The sequence below is a fragment of the Choloepus didactylus genome, chromosome 9 (assembly GCF_015220235.1).
Source record: "Choloepus didactylus isolate mChoDid1 chromosome 9, mChoDid1.pri, whole genome shotgun sequence".
Lineage (NCBI taxonomy): Eukaryota > Metazoa > Chordata > Mammalia > Pilosa > Megalonychidae > Choloepus > Choloepus didactylus.
Genome location: NC_051315.1, coordinates 45,854,006 through 45,876,936, shown reverse-complemented (window position 1 = coordinate 45,876,936; position 22,931 = coordinate 45,854,006). Strand labels below are relative to the sequence as shown.

Below are 22,931 nucleotides of genomic sequence, written 5' to 3'. Positions count from 1 at the left end.
TTCCCCTGAGCGCTCCTGTTTGCTGGACATCTGGGATACCAGGATAAAGGAAGCCCCATCTCTATGACTACCAGGGACACTAGTTTGTTAACTCAGCAGTTTCTTGAAGAACTTCTAGTGAGAGAATTTGATGGGTCTCTACCCGGGGAGAGGATATCTGGGATGTATAGGGCTGATGGTTTGCAGGTCTCTAGCTCCCCTTGAATTGCTTTCCAAGGGTAGGTAGTTGATAGGTAGTTGGCATCTTCCTATTTTATAAATGAAGGCACAGGCTCAGAGATGAATTTCCCTAAGGTCTTAGAACCTACACACACATTTCCTTTAATTGTTGCTTGGAGAGATAGAATGCATTTTAAATAAGAATGATGTTAAAACCAGTATGAAGAACTAATTTCGCATTAGTAATTCTGGCCTGGTGGAGAATTTGGGTTATGGATGGTAAATATAGAATGTTCATATTGTCAGGTAAATTGCCGCTTAAGAGTTGCAATATCACAAATGATTGAAAAACTGATGTTTCAGTCACAGGTGTAGAATCTTTAACCTTGTGATGAAAAGACTGCTAACAAGGAATTTTAGATGTGCTTTATTATATAGACCTAACCTATAAGCAAATGAATCCTGGTGCAAAACTGTGTTCTAATTTATAGTAACCAAAAATCGGGGCTCTAATTCCATTAGTTGACTGAATGCTTAATGGCACTTGTGGAGCTTAAAGATTAGAAAATGTCTATGCTTTGTGTTTACTTGTGTGAAATTACTTGAGTTAAGGAATCTAGAGATTTAAGTATCATAGATAGATAATGTGCTCCTGGGAGCTTGCCCTCTCCCCTCCCCTATTCCCCCACCCACCCTGCAAAAATGTTATTGGAACTCAAAAGAGGATGGCAGAGGGTTTTGTCACACTCCAGGAAGGCTGGCTTTGGTCCTGAGTCTTTACTTGCCATATCCCCTCCTGCTTCTGCATCTTCTCTTTCATTTTCTCCCCAATACCTGATGTGTCCTTTTTCAAAGCCCATTGCATTTTTGTATTATACCATTTACTGAGTATCAGTCTAAATGGTGATGTACAGATTCTCAGCAATCCTTGTCTGATAGGTAGTTGGCATCTTCGTATTTTATAAATGAGGGCACAGGCTCAGAGATGAATTTCCCCAAGGTCTTAGAACCTAGAAAGTGACAGACCTGGGCTCAAATCCCGAGTCATGTTGATTCCATAGCCTTGGCTATTACCACAAAACTAGATGTGATTGGGAGACAGGGTCTGTACACGTAGGCAACAGGCCAAGACAGCACACACTCAGAGTCTTAATTGGTACTATAAGACTGAACTTTTAAAATTGCTAGTTTTATTGAGAGAATTTGCATAACAAAAATTCACCTTTTTAAAGTGTTTTTTCTTTTTTTGGGTATATTCACAGAGTTGCACAACCATGACCACTATTTAATTTTAGAATGTTTTCATCACCCCAGAGCAAAACCATTGGCATGTTAGACTGATGTTAAAGCTAAGATCATTGAAGTAGAAGTCCAGGATCGGGCCCAATGATCCAAATGAGGGCAGAGGCCGAGTTCCTGTCACAGTGTCACAATGGGCAAGGAGTGGGCTCCGGTGTTTGTTGATTCTGTCACCGAATCCTCCAGAACAGTGAGTCCTCAATTTTTTTTTTTTTTTTTAAACCATGCCCATTTTTGGTTAAACAAAACTCACCCTCTTCTGCCCATTTATTTTATTTTATGAAAACAACAGGATTTTTATATTTTTCTTAGCACATACTTTTTTTAATTTTTTTAATTTTTTTGCAAAACATACCTGCCACCTCCATCACTTTGGAGAATCATTTGCATCTCAAGACTTCTAGGACGTCTTCATTGCAGGTGTGCTTGAGCATATGAAATAAGTCAGTACCATCATGATTTGAAGTGATACATGCACTAAGCAATTTCATGTGTAAACATGAGCACTCCCAGCCGGTGAGTGCTAGTAACAGGCAACTTGAGTCCTAGAATCTTCCTTCTCTTGACTTTCCCTTTTAACTTTGATCATTGCTTCCTTTCTGTTGCCTTCTTTATATTTATTTAGTCAAGTTAAAATATACAGCAATTTATGTATTTGTTCTTTTCATGCCACTGTGTGGTAGAAACAAGTTGGGGTTGGGAAAGTGGGTGATGGGGTGGGGAAGAGCCTTTAAGAAGACGGCATTGTCATGGTAGGAGGAGGAACACATCTCTTTCATGCTGCCACTCCATCACCTTGACTGAAGACGTCTGGAAGGAGGCCAGCAAGTGAGTGAGCTTAGCCATGGGAATTGTACAGGGGAATGACTCCAGATGAGTTTCTGAGAAAAAAAAAATTAATATTTTCTTGTAAGATGAAGCGTAACGTTTTATTGGCAACATCTTAGTTTCCAGTAATACTACAGCGTTAGCATGGTATTTGAGTATTGCTGTCAAGTTACTTTCCTGTGTGTGTGTGTGTGTGTATATATATATATCTAATTTAGAAAAATATTATTTTCTAACATGTTGTGTAGGGAATAGTCCCTTGTTTTCAAATGTAAGTCAATAGAAAACTGTGTTTTTAGTGTATATGTTTAGTTTACACATTATCTTTCTGAATGAAATAAGAAGCACTTGTAGTTCTCCCTTAGTCTCCATAACTTGCAGTTTGGGGGAGTTTTTAAGCTTCAAATTAGAAATCCACTGAAATTAAAATTCCATAAAATGTGCAGTCTGATAGGTCTGCCTCCTTTTTTCCATTAGTGTGATTATTTCTCTTTCATTTGACTGTTCATCTTTGTCTTGGAGGGCCCCTCTTATAAGCACTTAGAATCCTTTATCAGGGTACACCCATGAGCAGTAAATTAGGAACAACAGGTGAAGGGGCATGTGTTTCAGCATGACATGGGCCTCGGAGCTGCTTCAGGAGGTGACTGTTAAGCTGATGCTGAAGTGTAGGAATTTGCTAGATGGAAAAAGACATTTCAGGTAGACAGCTGGAAGGGCTGGAGTTCTACACGAGCATGGCATCCTCAGGGAGTTGTAAGGTGTGATTAGGGGTGAGGACGGAGAGGTCTCAGGGGCCAGATTGTGAAAGTCAGGAATCTGTGCATGTTAAGGATAGCCCTTGATGCCTCTAAGCAGCAGAGAGGCAGCTTAATAATGCAGGATTGACTGCACTGTTGGCAGGAGCAGAGAGGAGATGGAGGAGGTGGTGGCTGAGGTAGCTGCTGGTTGGAGAGAGTAAGGGCTAGAACTGCAGCAGTGGTGGGGTTTCTAAGGTCAACTCCTTGGTTTCTGGCCTAGGCATCAAAGTTCCTGGTGGTCCCTTTGCTGAGATATAGGACATACAGTGCAGGGAAATTGGCAAGTTTGGGGTGGTGGGTGAAGTGAAGGTGACGACTTTAGTTTTGTTAATCTGGTTTCCTTGTCTTGAGAACTTGGATGTATTCTTGTGCGCTTGAGAGACTTCTTGTTAGACACATTGCTTTTACTTTTTGTGCATTTTCTTATTCAATTATCCTTCAATTGTCAAGTAAATTATTGGTAAGCAAATTAAATTAAAAGTAACTTATGTGAGTTAAGAGTTGAACTGCTAAGCAATTAAAAGAAAAATGTCATTTTTACTTTTTACTTTCTTTTTAGTGAGTGGGTAGGGTGCCATCTCAGTACAGAGTAGCTTGGAAAACTATCTTTAATTAAAGAGGTATCCCTGCCTGTTAGCATAATACTAGTGATCCTGCTGGCAATCGTGAAAGAAACATGTAAATAGAGAATCTTTGAGCTGGAGCAAAACTTGGTGAACTTGGGCCACCACCCTCAGTTTATAGCTAGGAAAAGTGGAAACCCAGAGGCTAAGTGACAGTGTGTGACACAGCTGTGGGGCAGGGGGTGTCTTGCCCATCAGTTTCTCCATGGTGATGACTCCCTGTAATAATCCGTAGAGATGAGAGAGCAGGGTTTGAAGAACTCTAATGCTCAAAGCTTCTCCATCAGTGGTAGATCCAGAGCCTCTTTGATTCTTGACTTGAACCTCACTGTTAGGTTAGACAGTATTTGTTGACTATTTAGTATGGAAGGGATACTACCCTAATTATTATAAAATTCAAAGATGAAAAAAGGCTGTCTTTCCCTTCAGGAAGCGTGTAGTTTAGTTTTTCAGAGAACTCCTTACAGGACTGGCAAGAACTTCTCATAAAACACTCAGCCTGGCTGACATAATTATGGATATTTAGCAGATCCGTATGAACACAAAATAACAAGAAAACAAGGCTGTATAAAACAGTGCTCACATTTATTTATTGATTGCGTTTTCTCGGTCCTTTTTTTTGTTACCTTATTCTCTCTGCACAGGGTCCAAGCCATGCCTGCCTAGCCTTGGAAATGCCTATTGGCAAATAATACATTAAACAGTTAGAATGCTGATTGCCTTTTTTTTTTTTTTTTTATCATCATTTTATTGAGATATATTCACATACCACGCAGTCATACAAAACAAATTGTACTTTCGATTGTTTACAGTACCATTACATAGTTGTACATTCATCACCCAAATCAATCCCTGACACCTTCATTAGCACACACACAAAAATAACAAGAATAATAATTAGAGTGAAAAAGAGCAATTGAAGTAAAAAAGAACACTGGGTACCTTTGTCTGTTTGTTTCCTTCCCCTACTTTTCTACACATCCATCCATAAACTAGACAAAGTGGAGTGTGGTCCTTATGGCTTTCCCAATCCCATTGTCACCCCTCATAAGCTACATTTTTATACAACTGTCTTCGAGATTCATGGGTTCTGGGTTGTAGTTTGATAGTTTCAGGTATCCACCACCAGGTACCCCAATTCTTTAGAACCTAAAAAGGGTTGTCTAAAGTGTGCGTAAGAGTGCCCACCAGAGTGATCTCTCGGCTCGTTTTGGAATCTCTCTGCCACTGAAGCTTATTTCATTTCCTTTCACATCCCCCTTTTGGTCAAGAAGATGTTCTCCGTCCCATGATGCCGAGTCTACATTCCTCCCCGGGAGTCATATTCCACGTTGCCAGGGAGATTCACTCCCCTGGGTGTCTGATCCCACGTCGGGGGGAGGGCAGTGATTTCACCTTTCAAGTTGGCTTAGCCAGAGAGAGAGGGCCACATCTGAGCAACAAAGAGGCATTCGGGAGGAGGCTCTTAGGCACAACCATAGGGAGGCCTAGCCTCTCCTTTGCAGCAACCGTCTTCCCAAGGGTAAAACTTATGGTAGAGGGCTCAACCCATCAAACCACCATTCCCCTATGTCTGTGGTCATGTTAGCAACCATGGAGGTGGGGTAGGCAAACACCCCTGCATTCTCCACAGGCTCCTCAAGGGGGCACTACATCTTTTTTTCTTTTTTCCTTGTTTTTTTTTTTTTTTTTTTTTTAACTTTCCCTTCTTTTTTAAATCAACTGTATGAAAAAAAAAAAGTTAAAAAGAAAACAAACATACAATAAAAGAACATTTCAAAGAGACCATAACAAGGGAGTAAGAAAAAGACAACTAACCTAAGATAACTGCTTAACTTCCAACCTGTTCCTACTTTACCCCAAGAAAGTTACATAATATAGCAACATTTCTGTGAACTTGTTCCTACTATATCCATCAGAAATTAACAGACCATAGTCATTTCTGGGCATCCCCAGAACGTTAAATAGCTTATCTGTTCTTCTTGGATTATTGTTCCCCCTTCCTTAATTGCTCTCTACTGCTAGTTCCCCTACATTCTACATTATAAACCATTTGTTTTACATTTTTCAAAGTTCACATTAGTGGTAGCATATAAAATTTCTCTTTTTGTGCCTGGCTTATTTCGCTCAGCATTATGTCTTCAAGGTTCATCCATGTTGTCATATGTTTCACCAGATCGTTCCTTCTTACTGCCGTGTAGTATTCCATCGTGTGTATATACCACATTTTATTTATCCACTCATCTGTTGAAGGACATTTGGGTTGTTTCCATCTCTTGGCAATTGTGAATAATGCTGCTATGAACATTGGCGTGCAGATATCTGTTCGTGTCACTGCTTTCCGATCTTCCGGGTATATACCGAGAAGTGCAATCGCTGGATCGAATGGTAGCTCTATATCTAGTTTTTTAAGGAACTGCCAGACTGACTTCCAGAGTGGCTGAACCATTATACAGTCCCACCAACAATGAATAAGAGTTCCAATTTCTCCACATCCCCTCCAGCATTTGTAGTTTCCTGTTTGTTTAATGGCAGCCATTCTAACCGGTGTTAGATGGTATCTCATTGTGGTCTTAATTTGCATCTCTCTAATAGCTAGTGAAGCTGAACATTTTTTCATGTGTTTCTTGGCCATTTGTATTTCCTCTTCAGAGAACTGTCTTTTCATATCTTTTGCCCATTTTATAATTGGGCTGTCTGTACTATTGTCATTGAGTTGTAGGATTTCTTTGTATATGCAAGATATCAGTCTTTTGTCAGATACATGGTTTCCAAAAATTTTTTCCCATTGAGTTGGCTGCCTGTTTACCTTTTTGAGAAATTCCTTTGAGGTGCAGAAACTTCTAAGCTTGAGGAGTTCCCATTTATCTATTTTCTCTTTTGTTGCTTGTGCTTTGGGTGTAAAGTCTAGGAAGTGGCCGCCTAATACAAGGTCTTGAAGATGTTTTCCTACATTATCTTCTAGGAGTTTTATGGTACTTTCTTTTATATTGAGATCTTTGGTCCATTTTGAGTTAATTTTTGTGTAGGGGGTGAGGTAGGGGTCCTCTTTCATTCTTTTGGATATGGATATCCAACTCTCCCAGCCCCATTTGTTGAAAAGACCATTATGGCTCAGTTCGGTGACTTTGGGGGCCTTATCAAAGATCAGTCGGCCATAGATCTGAGGGTCTATCTCTGAATTCTCAATTCAATTCCATTGATCTATATGTCTGTCTTTGTGCCAGTACCATGCTGTTTTGGCAACTGTGGCTTTATAATAAGCTTCAAAGTCAGGGAGTGTAAGTCCTCCCACTTCGTTTTTCTTTTTTAGAGTGTCTTTAGCAATTCGAGGCATCTTCCCTTTCCAAATAAATTTGATAACTAGCTTTTCCAAGTCTGCAAAGTAGGTTGTTGGAATTTTGATTGGGATTGCATTGAATCTGTAGATGAGTTTGGGTAGAATTGACATCTTAATGACATTTAGCCTTCCTATCCATGAACATGGAATATTTTTCCATCTTTTAAGGTCCCCTTCTATTTCTTTTAGTAGAGTTATGTAGTTTTCTTTGTATAGGTCTTTTACATCTTTGGTTAAGTTGATTCCTAGGTACTTGATTTTTTTAGTTGCTATTGAAAATGGTATCTTTTTCTTGAGTGTCTCTTCAGTTTGTTAATTTCTAGCATATAGAAACATTACTGACTTATGCGCATTAATCTTGTATCCCGCTACTTTGCTAAATTTGTTTATTAGCTCTAGTAGGTTTATCGTTGATTTCTCAGGGTTTTCTAGATATAGGATCATATCATCTGCAAACAATGACAGTTTTACTTCTTCTTTTCCAATTTGGATGCCTTTTATTTCTTTGTCTTGCCGGATTGCCCTGGCTAGCACTTCCAGCACAATGTTGAATAACAGTGGTGACAGCGGGCATCCTTGTCTTGTTCCTGATCTTAGAGGGAAGGCTTTCAGTCTCTCACCATTGAGTACTATGCTGGCTGTGGGTTTTTCATATATGCTCTTTATCATGTTGAGGACGTTTCCTTCAATTCCTACCTTTTGAAGTGTTTTTATCAAAAAGGGATGTTGGATTTTGTCAAATGCTTTTTCAGCATCTATTGAGATGATCAATTGATTTTTCCCTTTCGAGTTTTTAATGTGTTGTAATACATTGATTGTTTTTCTTATGTTGAACCATCCTTGCATGCCTGGAATGAACCCCACTTGGTCATGGTGTATGATTTTTTTAATGTGTCTTTGGATTTGATTTGCAAGTATTTTGTTGAGGATTTTTGCATCTATATTCATTAGGGAGATTGGCCGGTAGTTTTCCTTTTTTGTAGCATCTTTGCCTGGTTTTGGTATTAGATTGATGTTAGCTTCATAAAATGAGTTAGGTAGTGTTCCATTTTTTTCAATGTTTTGAAAGAGTTTGAGTAAGATTGGTGTCAGTTCTTTCTGGAAAGTTTGGTAGAATTCCCCTGTGAAGCCATCTGGCCCTGGGCATTTATTTGTGGGAAGATTTTTGATGACTGATTGGATCTCTTTGCTTGTGATGGTTTGGTTGAGGTCATCTGTTTCTTCTCTGGTCAGTCTAAGTTGTTCATATGTTTCCAGGAAATTGTCCATTTCCTCTACATTATCCAGTTTGTTGCCATAGAGTTGTTCATAATATCCTCTTATAATTTTTTTAATTTCTTCAGGATCTGCAGTTATGTCACCTTTTTCATTCATTATTTTGTTTATGTGGGTCTTCTCTCTTTTTGATTTTGTCAGTCTAGCTAGGGGCTTGTCAATCTTGTTGATCTTCTCAAAGAACCAACTTTTGGTGATATTTATCCTCTCTATTGTTTTTTTGTTCTCTCTGTCATTTATTTCTGCTTTAATCCTTGTTATTTCTTTTCTTGTACTTGGTTTAGGATTGGTTTGCTGTTCATTTTCTAGCTTCTTCAGTTGATCCATTAGTTCTTTGATTTTGGCTCTTTCTTCCTTTTTAATATATGCATTTAGTGCTATAAATTTCCCCCTCAGCACTGCTTTTGCTGCATGCCATAGGTTTTGGTATGTTGTGTTCTCATTTTCATTCGTCTCTATATATTTAGCAATTTCTCTTGCTATTTCTTCTTTAACCCACTGATTGTTTAGGAGTGTGTTGTTTAACCTCCAGGTATTTGTGAATTTTCTAAGTCTCTGATGGTTATTGACTTTTAATTGTATTCCATTGTGGTCAGAGAATGTGCTTTGAATAATTTCAATCTTTTTAAATTTATTGAGGCTTGTTTTATGTCCCAGCATATGATCTATTCTGGAGAAAGTTCCATGAGCACTAGAAAAGTATGTGTATCCTGGTGATTTGGGATGTAATGTCCTGTATATGTCTGTTAAATCTAATTCATTTATCAGATTGTTTAGGTTTTCAATTTCCTTATTGGTCTTCTGTCTGGTTGATCTATCTATAGGAGAGAGTGATGTGTTGAAGTCTCCCACAATTATTGTGGAAACATCAATTGCTTCCTTTAGTTTTGCCAGTGTTTCTCTCATGTATTTTGTGGCACCTTGATTGGGTGCATAGACATTTACGATTGTTATTTCTTCTTGCTGAGTTGCCCCTTTTATTAGTATGTAGTGGCCTTCTTTGTCGCTCAAAACATCCCTGCATTTAAAGTCTATTTTATCTGAGATTAATATTGCTATACCTGCTTTGTTTTGGCTGTAGCTTGCATGAAATATTTTTTTCCATCCTTTCACTTTCAGTTTCTTTGTGTCCCTGTGTCTAAGATGAGTCTCTTGTATGCAACATATTGATGGTTCATTTTTTTTGATCCATTCTGCGAATCTATATCTTTTAATTGGGGAGTTTAATCCATTTACATTCAACGTTAAAACCGTGAAGGCATTTCTTGAATCGGCCCATCTTATCCTTTGGTTTATGTTTGCCATATTTTTCCCTCTCTCTATTAATATCCTTTATTGTACCCATAGCGAATCTCTTTAGTACTGAACCTTTCTCCAGGTCTCTCTGTCCTGTCTTTGTTTCTCTGTCTGTAGGACTCCCTTTAGTATCTCCAGTAGGGCAGGTCTCTTGTTAGCAAATTCTCTCAGCATTTGTTTGTCTGTGAAAAATTTAAGCTCTCCCTCAAATTTGAAGGAGAGCTTTGCTGGATAAAGTATTCTTGGTTGGAAATTTTTCTCACTCAGAATTTTAAATATATCGTGCCACTGCCTTCTCGCCTCCATGGTGGCTGCTGAGTAGTCACTACTTAGTCTTATGCTGTTTCCTTTGTATGTGGTGAATTGCTTTTCTCTTGCTGCTTTCAGAACTTGCTCCTTCTCTTCTGTGTTTGACAGTGTGATCAGTATATGTCTCGGAGTGGGTTTATTTGGATTTATTCTATTTGTAGTTCGCTGAGCATTTATGATTTGTGTATTTATGTTGTTTTGAAGATTTGGGAAGTTTTCCCCAACAATTTCTTTGAATACTCTTCCTAGACCTTTACCCTTTTCTTCCCCTTCTGGGACACCAATGAGTCTTATATTTGGACGTTTCATATTATCTATCATATCCCTGAGGTCCATTTCGATTTTTTTCAATTTTTTTCCCCATTCTTTCTTTTATGCTGTCGTTTTCCATTCTGTCATCTTCCAGGTCACTGATTCGTTGTTCAACTTCCTCTAGTCTTGTACTATGAGTGTCCAGAATCTTTTTAATTTGGTCAACAGTTTCTTTAATTTCCATAAGATCATCCATTTTTTTATTTAGTCTTGCAATGTCTTCTTTATGCTCTTCTAGAGTCTTCTTGATTTCCTTCATATCCTGTACTATGGTCTCATTGTTCATCTTTAGTTCTTTGAGTAGCTGCTCTAGGTGCTGTGTCTCTTCTGGTCTTTTGATTTGGGTGCTTGGGCTTGGGTTATCCATATCGTCTGGTTTTTTCATATGCTTTATAATTTTCTGTTGTTTTTGGCCTCGTGGCATTTGCTGAACTTGATAGGGTTCTTTTAGGGTTTGTAGACCTATTGAATTCCTTATGTCTAATTTATCAGGTGTACAGCTTCGTGGAGTACACTTTCTCTAACTAACCAGCAGGTGGCGTCCACGAGCCACCTGTTCTCCACAAGCCAGTTCTCCCCTGCTTAGCCTTTTTGGTGAGTGGGGGAGTGAGTCTTGTGGGGCCCAATTGGTGTACCAAGCTTGCATGTGTAGTTGGTGTTGCCTGCCCTGTATTTGGGATGTGTTTCTGGGCAGTCGGGGAGGGGGGGTGGCCCTAACAATCAAATCTCCCTGATTATCCTAGAGTTTTAAAGCTGCTGCAATAGTCTAATCCTTCAGTTCAGTCCTGCCACGGTTTGTCTCCGCCACTGACCCACAAGTCTTTGGTATTGGCGTATGGCTCCTGAGACTTGCAAGTGTGCCCCTCTTCCAGGCTGTGCACCCCGGGTCCTCTGTTGAGGGATGACTGTGCTATGTCACAGGTGAGTGCCGTCCCCCCAGGGCAGTTCTGGGCTGCTGGGCTGTGTAGGGAGTCTCCCAGTCTGCTCAAATTATGGCTGAATGGGGCTTTGTTAATTCACACTGCTCCACCTTCCCAACTCTGGGACAATCAGCTGAGGTTGCAGGGAAGGCTAATGTCCACGCCCAGTTTTGTGGTGTGTGCCTGTTATTTGAAGCCTTTCCGTCACACTGGGTTGTCTGGGGCAGCTCTGGGCTATGGGGCTGGCGATGGGCAGGAGTGTTTCCTGTCCACCAGGATGGTGGCTGTGAGCAGACACCCCCCTTTTCTTGGTAAGTTGTGGTGTTTAGTGAATTTTCTCAGCCACTGGATTATTGCCTTTTGTCTCAGAGCTCTCTTAGTTCTGCTCTTGACTTGACATGCCCAAATTGCAATTCTTTGAAGCTTTCTGTATTGTGCTTCTTAGCGTAATTGTTTTAGAAAAAGAAAAAAGGATTAAAAAAAAAAAAAAAAAAAAGGGCCCTCCTCAGAGATCTAATGGGTTATTGAAATGCTAATAGACAAAGCAACCAGGGCCATTAAGGAAAGGTCCACAGGGCAGAGAGATCAGCTTCTCTTCGGGATTTGCATATGCGCCTCAAGGCCTGAGCTCCGCCCTTCCCCTTTCTGTGTTCACCAGAACTCCAAAAATCCTCTGCTTTTATTTTGGAGTTTTTCGTGTTATTTTTTTTTTTTTCTATGCCTGTCTCCTCTCTGCTGGGCTGGCAGCTCTCAGATTCTCTGGTGTCTGGTCTCAGTCTATCTGTGGTTGGAGTATGGATCAGTAGAATGACTTTCCGAGAAGGGCTACTACTGCAGTTCTCCCTTCTCCTTCCCGGAGCTGGCAGCCCCTCCTCCCACGGGACTGAGCCTGGCAGGGAGGGGCGCGGGTCCCCTGGCCGCAAAAACTTACAGATTTCGCTGATCTCAGCAGTTCGACATTTTCATGAGTGTTGTATGAAGTATGCCCAAAGACAGATTGCTCTGTGGTGTCCAGTCCACGCAGTTCCTGGCTTTTTACCTACTTTCCTGGAGGAGTAACTAAAACTTACAGCTCACCAGTCTGCCATCTTGCCCCACCTCTGCAAATACTTTATTATTTTCTGATTGCCTTTTATTCAGTGTATTCTTGTTGAGTCTTAATTAGGGAGAGTAATGTAGTGAAAAAATTGATTTTGGTTAGTAACTGACATAAATATTTTCAAGAGAGCATAGGAAGAATTGTTTTTAAAGGTACTAGTTCTCTCTGTTCATTTATTTTGGTACCTCCTTCTTTGTAGCAGCCCCCCTCAATGTTTCTGAAAACTTATGTAGATAGAGTTTTGGAAACTTAACCTTGATTTGGAGGAGTTGTTTAGTTAATAAACGTACTAAGAAAACTCTGTTCTAAAGTAAGGACTGCTTTTTTTCTGTAATTCTGTATATGCTTCTTTATGTTTTTTGTGTTAACCTGTTCCACCCAAATTAGGGTATTTGCTGGTTTGAATGTATCATGTCCCCCAGAAAAAGCCATATTCTTTGATGCAATCTTGTGGGGCAGACATATTAGTGGGGATTAAGTTGGAACATTTGGATTAGGTTGTTTCCATGGAAATGTGCCCCACCCAACTGTGGATGATAACTCTGATGAGATATTTCCATGGAGGCATGGCCCCACCCATTCAGGGTGGGCCTTTATCAGTGGAGCCATATAAATGAGCTGAGGAGCAGAGGGAACTCAGTGCAGCTGTGAGTGACATTTTGAAGAGGAGTTACAGCCAAGAGGGACACTTTGAAGAAAGCACAGGAGCTGCAGATGAGAGACAGTTTGAAGATGGCCGTTGAAAGCAGACTCTTGCTCTGGAGAAGCTAAGAGAGGACAAATATCCCAAGTGCAACTAAGAGTGACATTTTTGAGGAACTGCATCCTAGAGAGGAACATCCTGAGAGAAAGCCATTTTGAAACCAGAACTTTGGAGCAGACACCAGCAACATGTCTTCCCAGCAAACAGAGATTTTCCAGACACCATTGGCCATCCTCCAGTGAAGGTACCCGATTTGGACACTTTATAGCCTTGAGACTGTAACTGTGTAACCGAATAAACCCCCTTTTATAAAAGCCAATCCATTCCTGGTGTTTTGCATTCTAGCAGCATTAGCAAACTAGAACAGGGTAACTGGTACTTTTTGCTTTGAATTTAAACTTAGGATAGAAGCTTAGTCATTTAGTGATTGAGACATTTTTTAACCAAGCTTATAAACCTAGAATTTTTAATTCTTTTTGTTTTTCTGTAATTTTAAATTTCATTCACTCCACAGATATTCAAGGACACCTGGTATGATGTTAGACCAGGCACTATAGATAAAGCAGAACTTTGGGTACACAGAGTCCTTAGATTTCAAGAAGTTCCCCATTGAAGTTTTGCTAAGTTTCTGTCTAATGAGATTAAATCACACAGGAACCCTGGAGTAAAGCTTAGGAGAAACAACATGCCAGACACCCCATTAGAAAACCAGAAAATCTGGTCCTAGACCAGGCGGGTGGCATCCTTGCGAACTCTTGTAAAAGTGCTTGAGATCATCAGCTGATGAAAGCCTCCATAGTATTAAGTGTGAGGATGATCATCAAGGATTACCACAGTGCTGGGAGAGAACAGTTAAAACATGGCTGTCTTGTGGTAATGCGGAATGCTGACCTGCTGTTGGCGTGGGGTTCATGAACACAAAAACCGGACCAACACACGGAGAAGGTGATCTGATTGCCGGTGAAGTCTGATTCTGTTTCGGGAGTAGTGGGTTGGGAGAATGGAAAAAATGGCATGTTCCTCCTTTCTTAATCCCTCCCTACTCAAAGTGCCCTAAATCCTCACTCAGAAGCATTTTGACATTTGACAAAGCTGGAATAGGACTTTTTGGGTTTAGGATAATGGAGTGTTTAGAACACAGATCTCATCCCGGATTCTCTGACTCCATGGATCAACCACAGACCCTGACTGGGTGATGGCTGACAGATTTTGAAAATTATAACACATGTAGTATGAAGGGAAGATAGAAAAATACGGGGTAAAGAAAGTGTGACTGATCCATTGGATCATTGCTCTAAAAGGCCTCTGGAAAGGCTTGCTATCTAATCAATATCATCCGTTGACCAGAAATGCTGTCTTTATTTCCTTCCCAAACTGGTTAACAAGAGACACCATTGGGCTTCATGTAGGGGAAGAAATAGGAGAGAAAAAGGAGATTGCCGAAAGGGGAAAGGACAAGAGAGAAAGAAGAGTGAGTTATATGGGCTATCTGTGAGTGAGGAGTGTGTGTGTGTGTGTGTGTGTGTGTGTGTGTGTGTGTGTGTGTGTGTGTGTATGTATCTGTCTGTCTGTCTTGTGGAATCTGCTGTTCCCTGAAATCACACCTCATATCTAGCAAGGAGTTGACTGAGAGGTATTCTATTTTAGTCTGTAGCCTTCCCATCTGGTGTCTGGATTTCCTCTAAGCTGCCACCAATGGGGGAGTGAGTGTGGGGCTTTTAGTTTTTCATGTTCCCTCCTTCCAGGCTCCATGCTGAGCCCTTTATATAATATTTATTTAAACGTTGCTAATTTTATGAATCAAAAATGGTCAAATTTTGGCAATTTTATATGATTCAACTTAATAGTTCAGCTCTTGTGATTCTCAGTCTCCATTACTATGTCTTCTTCTCACAGCTGCTCCTTAAATTTTGAGATTATCGTAATAGCTACCCTTTATTAGCACCCTCTGTGTGCATGTCCTTCACACATGGCAACTCTACAAGGAAGTCTCGATCTCATTTTGCCTGTGGGTGACTGCGGCTCAGACATTTGGCCTGAGATGACGTGACTAGTAATTGATGGGCTTGGATTCAACCCAGGCTTCTCTGGTTTGAGCCTTGTATCCTCCTCATGCTGTTATATCCCAGTGCCTTTGTTCCCTTGAGTTTTACCCTTTTACCTTATATTTCTGGCAAAATAAATGAATCTTTGCTGGATAGACAAATGGGATTGTGGTGGACCACCAGACCACTTTAGTTTTGGGTGTTTAAGGTTATAAAGTGTATGCAGAGTTACCATCGAGGTGCAGTGTGGTATTCCGAATATGTGTTTGTTTTATTGCATTTATTCCTAACATATTCACAGTGGGCGTCTCTAGTCTTAGCCAAATTATACTGGAGGAGAAGAGTGCTCTGCTGTTTGAGCCTTAAGTTCATTAGTGGGGCCGAAACCTGGATACCCTGCGTCCATCCTCTCTCACTTTGGCCTGTCATCTCTCTAAGGTTGTGAGACAGACCTTCATCTTCTCCTTCACCCTCCTGGAGATTCTGCTCTTCCTCATGCCCTGCCTCCCCTCCCCAATGCTTTTCCTCCATCCTTCAAAAGTAGCTAAATACACACCTGGAGAGAACAGGTTTCCATCTCAAAACTCCTTCCTGGCCTTTCTTGGGAAATTTATGCTTTTCCAAATCCTGAGAAAAATCAGTTAAGAAATCAGTCAAGTGGGAACGTGTTATAGTTCTGTGAAAATTAAAACAGTCAAAACAGAGATGTTAGTAGCTCAGAGGATTTCACTGATGTCAAATAGAAGGCAAGAACAGGAAAAGCTGACCCACGGTGTTTTCCCAGAACGGGGGCAAGACAAGACACATAGGAGAGACTCAGTCACAATTGCTTGTGGCTTTTGCCACGTTATAAAATGGCTCTGTCTGCTGTGACTAGTGAGTCATTCTTACAAATAAAATAAATATAGGTTTATATGCAGAGCATACTTCATACAAGTCCTATGAGTGATAGTCCAAGAAGTAAGTTTCAGAAGCAAAATAAATCTTTAAATTGGCAACCTTGACACGTTTCCACTTGGTGCATTTAGCCTCGCTAGATCTGGAAGTTAGGTTAATGCTGGAGTCAGCAAACTTTTTCTGGAAAGGACTAGAGAGTAACTATTACAGGCCTTGCAAGCCACAGAACTCTGTCACACCTACCCACTCTGCTATTCTAGTGCGAAAACAACCATGGATTATACGTGGGATGAACGAGTGTGGCTGTGTTCCAATAACACTTTTATTTACAAAAACAAGCAGTGGGCTGAATGTGGCCCTATTGGAATACTACCCGATGGTTTTCACTGGCCCTTTTCAGCATTTGAATATTTGCTGTAGGCTATAGTTCTTTGTAAATACCTCTAATCTTAATATTTCTCACTTATTTAAGTTATTTTTAGATAGCCATAAAAATGAGTAAAGAATGTTTGGAAGTATTTTAAGAATCCTTTATAATTTTGGGAATTCCAGAGAAATTCTTGGAAATTCCCATTTCTCATTCCCAAATTCCAAATATAAATATCTGTTGAGAATTTGGAAACACACAGAGAGGGATTTGCTGTATCTCATCCATGCTTCTTTCTACTTCCTCACTCAATCAGCACTCATCTTTTCTCAAATTTATTCAGTTCTCCCCTCTTTCTATTCTGTGGTATCCCCTGAGTTTATTGGTGTTTGGTGCATGTGACCTATTTTTATTTCCACTGGGAGACCAGGAATCCTGGGAACTGGCTGATGTCCCAGTTGCCTAGCTCCAGAATTATTGATAGATCATTCCTGTCTTGACCATGTATTCAGGCATCTGGAGGAGATTATTCCTCAAGAATACTTAGCATTTATAAGATTGATTGTACCACTGTCATTTTAGAAACAAAGTACATTTGTAGTATCTTACAGATGATTTGTGTTATTGTTTGGATTGGTATGTTTTATGTTTTCTACCACCCTGCTTTAGCACTTCAATTATCTAAGTAACTGAGAAGAATATCTACTAAGAGCATTCAGTTCACTTCTTACTGTCAAGAGGCAACTTAACTTACTGTTAATTAAGAACAGAATTCAGAGTCAGAAAAAATGAGTGATTTTTGGTTTTCCCACTTTCCAAAAAAAAAAAAATTGATGCTCTTATTTAACCTCTCTGAACATTTGTTTTCTTATCTATTAAATGAGAATAGTAGTACCTTCCTCCCAATTTTTTTTTAGGTAGGATTAAATTAGATAATGCAGGTAACTTAGCACAGTTTTAAGGGCTCACTAAATGATAGCTGACATTATTAGCAACTCTCAAAGGTGGGAGGTGTTTACCCTATTTCATGGAAAAGGAAACTGAAACTCAGGGAGGTTAAATATTTGGGTAAGATCATAGTTAGTAGGTAGGGAAAATGGATTTGACTGCTTACTAAATACGTGCTCTTGCTATCATATGCTGGTTTTTATAGTAATTTCAGCTAACAGTAATTTAATAGCAAGATAGGCTGTGCTTTATTTGGGTTGTGGGGTTGGATGGACCGACAGGGTAGGTATGGGATGAAGTGTGGAAAGAGAATAGAGTTGCAGTACCTGGGAGCCACAATTTCTAGAAGCCAAGAATATGGTTATGACAACAACAGCAACAAAAATGAGAAAACTTGCTGTGATTTTTTTTCCCCCTCTTGCTTAGCTGCTGGGTTGACTGCCAAGAACTTGTTTGATTTTTAAGTACTTTTTATGCTTGAGTGTTACTCAGGTCCTATCACATTATAACTTTTAAGAACCCATGCATGTTCTTTTATACTGCATTAAAAAAAATATACTAAGATCTAGCAATTGGAGCTAGAAATTTTGACTGGATTTCTCTCTTTCCCTTTCCTCACACTCACCCTCTCACTCCCTCCACAAGAATGTGTTTCTGAGTTTTATGGGAAAAATTTTTACAGGGCATGATTGGCTGCCAATTATTAAACCCCATCTCCAAACAAGTGAGTTGGCCAAGTTTTTGAAAAAACTCAGCTCAGTGAAAGTTTTGGGACAAATTGCTGGAATTTGCTATGTAGCTATTTATTTTGTAGCACCGATTTTAATTGGTGCATGTCTTTTTTCTTCTTTTAATCACTTTTGGGAGTTTGGAGCACAACTGCTATCCCCTGCCTTTCAAGAGACAGCAGACTTGCTCATTGGCATGAAGGGCAGTTGTGGGGAGATGCATCCTAGGTAGGACACTTGAAGGGTTACATATCCTGAAATTTGTTCTTAAGCTCCAGTATCATCAACCTCGTAGTGCACCACAGTTTTGAGTTCAATCCATGGGTTAATTATTTGAGAGCTGGAATGACGTTTAAAAATATTAAATTATATTCAATCTGGAGACTTGATTTTTATCTATAACTCTTGACTCCCAACTGTATGCTAGGTACCCTGAAAGAAGGTTGTAGCAGAAGAATAATATGGTTTTAAATTGGGGTTTTGAGACAAACCCAGTTTGAGGCAGAGTATTAAGTGCCAGACTGAGTCATATAGACTCATATAGAGGAATTTGAATGGGAAAGATCTGGAAAATATAAGAATCAGCAGAAAACGCTGAACAGAGAATCAGAAAAATGTGCACCAGTGTTTCTGTCCTTCTGTTGCATATATACTCCCCCCACCCAGTACAGAGCCATACCTTAAAGATGTGGTTGACTGAACTTCTAGGCAGGAGAGTTTAGTTCTGGTCCCTCCTAAAATGCAGTTAGTCTTTGGGAGAGGAAAAAACTACCTCAGTGTGAATCTGCCAAATTTCCCTGGCCCCAGGATCTTGGAAAAATACCAGTATTTCAATAGTTTGTTCTGAAACTCAAGGGTTTGTGGGTGCTCCTGAGTGGTTGAGTTTGTTTTTAAGGATGCCCACTTTAGGAATGGATTTTTACTCTTTAACTTTGCTAAATTATTGAAATTTGAATTTCTGGTTTTCCTTTCTGCATGTGGTATTTATGTACTTTAAAGGAGTAAGTTTTTCAACGTTTTGTGTTATTTAATTATTTGAAAGGGGAAATTTGGTTCTAATTAAAATTTCTACTTCCCTTGGTGAATGTTGATGTTTTAAAGTCCTCCTAAAGGAAAAGGGAGCTGTGTGGCTTGTTTTTTTTTTTTTTGATAGTTGTCTTCTGCTTTGTGCTCCTTCCCCACTATTGTTTTATGAGCCTTTGAAGTAGGTCTATAAGGGCATCTACAACTTAGAATGTTGGTTGAAAATGCACCAGAGCAGATTATTTCTGGGTGGATAATATAAGAAACTGGCTACTCTGGAACACTGGATGTCTGTAGGAGGGGCTGGGGGTCTAGAGAGGCAGGAAGACTTTTCATTCTATATTTTGTAATGCTTGAACTTTTTTTTTTTTTTTTTTCAGACTAAGTACCTAAGATAATATGCACCAAGTCTTTTTTTTCCCCTCTCTCTCCCCATAATGGGCTAGTTCATAGAGTGTACTCTACCAACTGCAGATTTTCTGTTTGTGTCATTCAGAAAAATATCCAAAGACCAGTATAGACATATGATATCAACACACTGCATGTCAGTGTATTTCAGCCCTTTCCATACTTGCTTTACTTGTAAATTGGCTTTAGTTTTGCAGTCCCAATTGAGAGGCTCCTCAAGTGTGCACTTCCTTAGCTACCATATTCACAACTGCAAAATTTTCTTCTGTTTAACTGGTTTTCTTTCTCCTTTCCCTCTGCAGGCTGGAAGTGCTTGGGAGTGTTGCTTCGCCTTGGTGAGAACTGCTGGAAAACTTCTCGTTATTCCCAGAGACTCTGGGAACCCCTCTTTTATAGTCCAAGGCTCCTGGTGAACGGTGAAGGAGGGTGTGAAGATCTGAACAAGGGCACACCTTTGAAGGACTGTGAAGATATGACCCGGAGCCAGCTTTAAGGTAGCTGAGTCAGCTTTTACCCAGCAGTTCCCAGAGGTGCGCTGCCAGAGCTGGCAGTAGAGCCGTTTCAGCAAACCACCTCTTTTAATGCTCTTTGGCAGAGAGCAAATCTACATGGTAAATTTTTAGCCACCAAAGATCGTTTTGTTGGTTTATATGAAACCGATATAAGAAAATTGGGACCCAGCTTAATAGTTCTTGCACTGCCTCGAAGATAGGCTATTTTTTGGTGGCTCTGCATAGCTATATTTCCCTATATATAAAATTCTTTTGTTACTCTTTTCACTTTATTAGGCCATTATTTTTTTGGCAGGGTGGAATTTAATTTTTTTAAAATGAAATTTTATTGAGATATAATCACATACCATACAGTCATCCAAAGTGTACAGTCAATTGTTGGCATTGGATTTTAATATGTTTTCTATGGACTACTTTGAAATCTATGGAAAGAAGTCTTGCTCAGGATGAAATGCTATCGTGGTTGTTGGGGGTAATGCACATACCTTCTTCAGAATCCCTAAAATGTTTCCCTGAGAGGCCTGAGATGTTACTGCCTTGGTGGGTGTGTCTTGCGGAGTTAGATGAGGGGATTGCTCAGATGCCTTTTGAACCTTGTATGAGGACATAAACAAAGAACTCAGGATTAAAGCCTGCTGGGGTTGATCTGTATATAGCTTTCTTAGTTTCAGAGTTTTGTGGAAGACTTCTTGTAGCTGTCAACTGCTTTCTTTTTTAAGGAAATGCTGATTTATTAATTTTTTTAAAAACTATTCTTTGCACAAAAGTTTATTTTTGATTATTTAATGTCAGTTAGTACAAAATAGTATAAAGTACAGACATATAAGATAAAAGTTCCTCCCTTTTCTGTTTTAGCCTTGGCTAATAGTTTGGGAGACACTTTTCACATATAAACTTTTTCATATACAGACATTTTCATATGCAAACAAAATGTGCATTTTTACTATGTTTAAAAATGGATGGCATGTAACTATACATTTTGTTCTATAGTTAGTGTTTAGTACCTTGTGGACCTTTTCCTTTAAGCAGAACTTAATCTCAGTCTTATTAATGAGTGCTTGGTGTTCCTTTATATGACTATAACATAATAATCATCAGTGCTTTAGTGCTGGGTTAGCTTGTAATTCCAAGTGGGAACCTTTTGCATTGGGAAAAAAAAGTGGCCATGACTGTTGACATTGGACTTTAAGTCCTTAAGGATATGAATTTTTATTTTCCAGTGCAGATGATGCACTATTTTGGGCTGTTGCCGAAGCATCAGTTGTGTCAAATTTTCATTTTCTGGAGGCCTGGAAGGAACTACTTTGGCACTAGCCTGTGTTAATATATTAGCATAGTTGTTAGTTTTGGCTACCATCCTCTGGGCATTTTGAGATAGTTTTGTGTCCATTTAAGGTGGCATGAGGTTGAATTAGTTTTAACAGGAAGTAATGAATAACAGGGATGGATTTAAAAGACTGACTATTTTGCATATATATTTATTTGAGGGAGGAGGAGGAGACAGTGGTAGTTTATTGCTAACCCTGTGATTCGTAATTATGAAACAGGGTTAAATTTTTTTTTAGCTCAGTAGTTTCCTAATATGACTGATAGAATAACCAGAGAAGTTTTCAGATATCTGGAGTTGGGAATGAATATATTTTTTGTTATGTTATAAAGTGTTTATTTTTAGAATGATAGGAGTACAAAATTAAAAAGGAACAAAAATGTTTAATGAAAAATAAGTCTCCCTCTTACTCCTATTCCCTGGGCCCCTCAGTTAACCCTTCCTGGAGGCCACCACTGTTATAAGTTTCTTTTGTATTCTTGCAAAGATTTCAGGGCATGTGTAATGTATATAAGTACATAACATATAGATTATTATTATTTTTTTTGCATGAATGACTAGTTAATATATACTGTTTTGTACCTTTTTCATTAAAATACTATTTCTTGGAAGTTCTTCCCCGTTAGCCCTCCTTCTTTTGTACAGATGCCTAGTAATCCGCCGTAGAGATGTGCTGTAATTTATTTAACTGGTACCATATTGATGGGCATATAGAGCATTTCTAGTTTTTATTATCACAAATGATACTGTAGGGAATAGCCTTGTTACAAACATCAGTTGAGACGCGTAGTGTATCTGTAAGATCCGTTTTTTAGAAGTGGATTTGCTGGGTCAAAATGTGCATATGTTTTAATTGTGGTAGAAATTTATTGTTAAGTTGCTCTGTTCATAGTGCTTGAAAAGTTTTAGATTTCACCAGCAATGGGTGAGAACACTGCTTCCTCTTATCCTTACCAACCACAATATATCAAATCAAATCTTGTTTTCTTTGCCAAACTGGTAGATGAAAAGTGGTAGTTTGGTGTGGAGTTTAATTTGCATTTTTCTTATTTCCATTGATGTTGAGCGTCTCTCCATACGTACAAAAGTCATTTGTATTTTCTGTCCTGGTCAGTCTGTGTTCCTATACTTCGTCTATTTCCCTATTGGATTGTTGGTTGGTCATTTTATTATTGGTTTATAGGATCTTTTTATGCATTAACAAACTTAGCCCTTTTTTTCTCTTTGGGAATGGATTCCCAGTATTTTTCTCCAGTTGGTCATTTCTATAAAACAATTGTTAATTATTTTGCTGGGCAGAGTATTAATGTTTTTCCATAGTTATATTTATCAACTTATTCATTCAAAAATATTTTTTGAATGCCTGTTATGTGTCAGGCAATTTTCCAGGCACCAGCTTCTACAAAGGTGAAGAAAACAGACCCTAATTCCTGCCCCATGGAGCAGAAATTCTGCTGGACAAGACAGTCATTAGAAGATGAGCAAATAGATCTATAGCAATTTTTGTGTATTAGTTAAAAGATCTCTATTTCTAGGTTTAAAAGCTTATGGTGTCTTCTAGTATCATTTTTTTTAATAGATTTAAATCTTTGATCCATCTGGAATGTTAGGTATGAATCCAATTTAATTTTTTCTATAGGTACTCTATTAATTAGGGTAAGGCTGAGTTGCTGTAAGCGAGAGCTCTAAATATGCTGTGGTTCCAAGACCATA

General features: G+C 39.2%; 1 protein-coding gene across 4 annotated transcripts in view; it reads left to right on the top strand.

Moving 5' to 3' along the window:
* Positions 1-22,931, top strand: part of ACVR1 (activin A receptor type 1) — a 140,373-nt gene that overhangs the window by 46,456 nt on the left and 70,986 nt on the right. For 3 of the 4 annotated variants that reach the window (XM_037849957.1, XM_037849960.1, XM_037849959.1), the window contains exon 2: positions 19,682-19,873. The gene's annotated coding sequence lies outside the window, so the exon portion shown is untranslated. Of the gene's footprint in view, positions 1-1,532; positions 1,649-19,681; positions 19,874-22,931 lie in introns of those variants that run through there. The other variant, XM_037849958.1, reaches the window with a different exon arrangement.